The 6,000-nt window shown below is 31.2% G+C and overlaps 1 long non-coding RNA gene across 1 annotated transcript; it reads left to right on the top strand.

The window, feature by feature from the left end:
- The first annotated feature begins 631 nt into the window (after positions 1–631).
- On the top strand, positions 632–2,487 carry LOC107616340 (uncharacterized). The gene is made up of 2 exons (XR_001614515.3): positions 632–731; positions 2,062–2,487. It is a non-coding gene; the product is annotated as an uncharacterized LOC107616340 (long non-coding RNA).
- The last annotated feature ends 3,513 nt before the right edge of the window (positions 2,488–6,000 follow it).

Here is a 6,000-nt window from a genome sequence, read left to right as displayed (position 1 = left end):
TTAAAAAAATATGATCAAAGATTACATCTTATAATATTAATTGAAAAAAATAAGAAAAATAATATCCAATTTTCGGGACACTTTTAATTTAAATATTAAACAAATAATAATATTTTTTAATGTTATTGAAATTTGGTGTGCAATTATTCGGATAGTCAAATTTTAAAATACACAAATTTAATCCTTAAATTTTTATAATTTTATAATTTTATTTTTTTTTAAATACACATATTGGCACTCATTTGTATTCCATCATCTAATTTACATTCCATTAAATTTTAAAATTTCAGCATTCATAAAATCTGAAGATCAAATTTCTCTAAAAAATTTACTATTTGTTAACATCCATATTAAAAAACACACCCCAAATTATCATCACGCATTCACGCGTATTACACGCAGTGTACCGTTCTATCTTTAAAAAAATAAGCCCTTTCTGGTGAGCTTATCATTTGAATATTGATTATTCAATTTTGCTTGGAAGCGGTCGTCAAGTAGCACTTCATCTCACCACCCAAAGAATGGATATAAACCGCACGATGAAAGGGATCGAACGGTTCCGCTTAAGCTTCTGGATGCTTCTTGAAGTTCGTTCCCTTATAAATATGCATCATCGATCGGCTGTAGACCTGTATCTAAATTAAACGCCACTTCATTCTCCTCTTCCCAGCAAGAGAGATTGTTCATTTGGCAAGGGGGTTGAATCTACTTCTGGCCGTCATGGACGTCAGGTAAACATTAAAACATACACTTTGATCTCACTGCTTTCTATATTTCTTCTGGGCTTATAGTTAGTCTGTCTATACATGGATCTGAATGGAAAAATTTTTATTTATCAAAAAGGCTAAGCATCCAAATTTTTTATTTAAAATAATTCATCTCAGCTCCTACTTCCTCTTCTTCTTTCTCTTCCCCCTCCTTCTTCTACCTCTTTTTCTTCTTTCACAACACCATCGTCTTTCTTCTTCTTTATCCTCTTCCTCCTCATCGTATGCAAAAAAAAAATATCTTCTTTTGATTTTTGACAAGTATTATTGATATATATTTTAGCTCTTTATCCAAGTAATTTAGGTTAAGACAACAATATACAGTACTATTTTGATCCGATCCATCAAATCCACTTTAAACCAATATAATATTTTATTTTAAAGAGTGGGAAGGTGTGTTCTTTTAGTGTTGTTGCTGGCTATGCTGGATATGACATGGAAAATTTCTTATTTTGTGTTAATTTTTAGGTGTTGTTCATCCGGTTGTTTTTAATTTTTGCTCTATTCTGTTGTGCTGAGCTCCATTATTTCAAAAAAATATATTTTATTTTATTGTTCTTCCCGATCATATGCATCCCATGCGTTTTGTATAGATAACATTTTACGATTCATATTGTTTATTATATGTGATTTACATTTATTATTTAATTTTTAATGAAGGCTCTATGTTTTTATGTGCTTTAGGTTATTTTACATCGACATACCTTCTTGTTAGTTATGTAGTATTGTAATTTTATAGCTATATTGTGTTTGCACCGTGAATATTTGAACTTATATATTGAAGGTTAACTCTCTGTATTGGTAGGAATTATGTTAAAATAATTTTAAGAATTTGTGGGTTGGGGTGGATAAGATGCGGGATTGGAGTGTTTAAAATTAGGGTAAGATAGGACCAGTGAGTTAATAATTTTCAGTAGAGTAGATTAATGCCTCTTAATTGGTGTGTCAAATTAGTAAAATTCCTGTTGGTAGAGCTTTTATATATATATATATATATTGATAGCTTCGAAAATTTTACCCAACATGTTTAATTCTTATGCGTTGTCATCTTATGTCTAAAGAATGTAAATATGTGTCATGTGTAGTTTCTCAAATTCAAATTTATTATATACTATAGTATTCATGATTAGATGATTTATGTTTACATTTTTAAATTTTTTATCCATATAAACTCAATATATTATACATTCATCATAAATGGGAATCAAACGACAATTTTCTAAGTTGTTAACAGATTTTTTTTTATTATTGCGGACAAAGGGTCTAAGTCTAACCAAAGTTGTAAACAACACAGCTAAAGATTTGGAACATATCCGGAAAAGTTAATTAAGTGAAGATGGCAAAATAATACAAAGATAAACAAATAAATAATGTTTGGGCCGGCCAAATCAGCAGAGAATGAGAGATACAGACACCGAGTCAAAGTTTCAAGCAAGCAAAAGGCTAAGGCGATCAAGCGAAAGACTTGAAGAAGAGTAGAGATCGGTGCTCACTCCACAAGCGCAGCATTTGGTGACTAGAGGAGAAAAGGGGAGCCGTTTTTTTTCTCTCTTTTAAGGGTTTTTAATTAGGACTTCATTATTATGTTTCTTTGGTCTGTTAACACCCACAATTCAGAAGAACACTAATATAACCTATTTATTGATTATTGATACTAGTGTATTACTAGATGTTAATGTATTTATTAACTCATTATTTATTTATTTATTTTATTTATTAATTATGTTTGAAAATAATAAATGTTGCAATAGTCAACATGATAAACATCTTTTATACTAACAAAAATGTTTTGACTTTAAATTTTAAGAATTATAAACATCTTTTTTATGGATATGAGTACTGTACTGAGAATCAATTTTTGAGAATGTTACATGACTAATAATGTTTTATTATATTTGGCTAATATTTTATTAATTTTAAATACTATAGATTAAATTTTATTTTTAAATTTTAACAATATAAAAATAAAAATATTTATTTAAAATATTGACTAAAATAAAAAATATATATTTTAATATATTTTTAAGTTTTTATAATTAATTAAAATATTTTTAAATTGTTTTTTATCTTTATATTAACAATCTTTCTTCTCTTTTTTTTTTCTTTCTCTTACCACCATTATTAAGATTACTACCACAATTTCATATCTTGCCATCATCTTCAACTCTAAATTTTAATCCTTTCAAAATGTGAAAGTTGAAAAAAACATAAATTTTGACAATAAACAAAAAGGATTGGGTTTGATGTCGGATAATATACATGTCCAATTATATATAAAAGTAGAAATTTGAACTTAAATTTTTTTATAGGTATTTAGTATCACCAAACTAATAATCTGATTTGTTAATAATACATAAATAATATTTAATATTAAAAATGTGGAAAGATTAAATAGTGTTCGAGTAAAAGTAAATTAGTTTTATTCACGTTGGGTTGAGATGTTTTGAATGCGAGTAGGATTAGAGTTAGGTGATTTAAATACGCAGTAGGAATTAAATTAATTTGGATTAGTTGAGTGGTTAGTTTATTCTTTTGTTTAAATAAATATTTAAAGTTCGAATTTTATTTTATGCGTGCAACAATCCATTAACTTAAATAGCTGGAATTCGAATTTCATTTTATACGTACAACAACCCATTAATTTAAATAAATTTTAGATCTGCAATGAATTAATCGGGAGATACTGTGAACAATAAGAAAAAATGCAATATAATTATGATAGGTTTAATTTCTATCTTATTCTACTATTTTTTTCCATTTCAACAAATTTAAATTAAGAATTAATTTGCCACAAATTTAAATTCTATTTAAGATAACTAATAAATTGCTACATAGACAAGTCGAGATTGGATCTATATTATTTTTTTCTTTTTCAATGAAACATGGTCGTTTTTCTATTTACGTCTCGTTCAAGATAGGGGTGTTTGCGGAGCAGTTTAGATCGATTTTGAGTCAAAAATTCATCCGATTTAAACTCTAATAAAAAATCTGATCCGATCCAATTTCAAGCAATTTTGATTGGAATAGATTTACAGTTTCGTAAATTAAAAAAATTAAATACATATAACAAGTCTCAACATCACATTTTAAATAATCAATAATGATATAATAAGTTTCAACAATATCTTAAAAAGTCAACGATAACATAATAATCGAAATAAAATTATAGATTATTTAAAATAAATAAATAAATAAATAAATAAATAAATAAATCACATTTTAAAGGTAAAATATTTATTTATTAAATAATAATAATATATGAATAATATAAAAATATATAACAAATTGAATATATTATAAATATAATTGTAAATATAATAATAATATTATAGCATATTCTATGGTTTAGATTGGATTTGATTCGTTATAAAAAGTAGATTCGAAATTCGATTAAATTCAACAATTTACAAAAAATAAAATCCAATCAAATTTAAATTAGTACGATTTTAATCGATTTTGATTTGGATTAAATTAAACGGTTTAATTTTTTTTTGAAAGAGAGAAGCTCAACACAACAAGTGGAGCGAACCAACATAAGAATCAGTGAACATCATAAGCAATCTAGGTACTCCTAGCAACACTAATGCTTATCCCCTTGTCATCTCCGGCATTGCCATCTCCGGCATTGCCATCAACAACAAAAAGGGTCTACACCTAACCACTCCTTATAGTTCATGAAAGACATATGAATGACCTCGTCAACCCCTTTTCCTTTATTCTGAAAAATTCTTCGGTTCCTTTCTAGCCATATGTTCCATATAATCGCACAAAATCCCATCAACCACCTCTTGCGCTCCACCTTGCTAGCTGATATCTCAGTCCAACTTATGAAATGTTCTTTCAACGTCCCCGGGCAAGACCATAGCCTCCCAACAAATGATAACCAAGCACACCAAACCTGCCAAGTGAAATCACAACCAAGGAACAAGTGGTGACCATATTCAATACTCTTGTTACAAAACACACATACAACATCTTCGTGGTGAATAACTCCCAACCGACTCAGCCTTTCCTTCGTATTGACCCTACCAGTCAACACAAACCAGACAAACAGTTCAACTCTTGGTGGAACTAAACCTTTCCAGATTGTCTTTGTAAAGTTGTAGCTTGTTATGTCCTCCGGAATGATGTCCTCCTGTAGTACCTGCAAAAAAGAGTTAGTAGAAAAGACCCCTTGTTTATCAAATTTCCATACAACTCTATCCTCACTGCCATAATCCAACTTGACCAGCCTTAATACATCATGCAACTGGTTCACTAGATTCAACTCCCATTGGAATAGCTCTCGCCTCCATTGGAAATTCCATATCCACCCAGCCCCATCCCAAAACCCGCAATCCCCTATAACAGATCCTCTTTGGTTTGAAACTGAGAAAAGCCTCGGAAACTGATCTTTCAGAGCACCACCACGTAACCAGACATCCTCCCAGAATCGAGTCCCTCTTCCATCACCCACCTCCATAGCTAACCCAGTAATCATCTTTTGTCTTACTTGCTGATTCTTGAACTGTATCTGGCAGATATCCTTCCAAGGACCCCCTTAATGGGTAAATCTTGAGAGGACAACAGCATACTTGGGTCCAGGTTATTACAAGCACAAACCACCTTCTTCCACAGCGGACAATCCTCCTTTGAAAAGCGCCACCACCACTTAAAAAGAAGGGCTGTGTTTCGCAGCATGGCATCCCCAACACCCAGCCCACCAAGCTTTTTAGGCGCCTGCACCACCTCCCACTTGACCAGAGCCATACCATTCCTACCATCCTCCTTACTCCATAGAAATCTTCTCTGTAAGGAAATAAGCTTCTCCGCAACAGCCTTCGGCATCTTATACAGGCTTAAATAATATACAGGGAGGCTATTTAGTACAGATTTAATGAGCACCAACTTACCGGCTTTATTAAGGACTTTGGCTTTCCAAAGGCTGAGTTTTTCCTCCACTTTGTCAATGATTGGCTTCCAAGTCTTCACCAACCTTGGATTAGCTCCTAGCGATATCCCTAAGTATTTCACTGGAAGGGAAGCTTCCTTGCAACCCAGCACGCAGCACATACGCTGAACCCACTGAGCATCACAGTTAATAGGGATCAAACTAGATTTATCAAAGTTGATGCTTAACCCCGACATCAGCTCAAAACATCGAAGAATCCTCCTGTAGTTCTTAATTGTCTCTTCCTCTGGAGGACAGAACAGAATGGTATCATCCGCGAACTGTAAATGCGACAGCTCAACC

This window comes from Arachis ipaensis, chromosome B1, assembly GCF_059453495.1.
Source record: "Arachis ipaensis isolate K30076 ecotype BB chromosome B1, ASM5945349v1, whole genome shotgun sequence".
Lineage (NCBI taxonomy): Eukaryota > Viridiplantae > Streptophyta > Magnoliopsida > Fabales > Fabaceae > Arachis > Arachis ipaensis.
The sequence above is the reverse complement of the archived record's forward strand: the minus strand, read 5'-3'. Positions and strand labels throughout refer to the sequence as shown.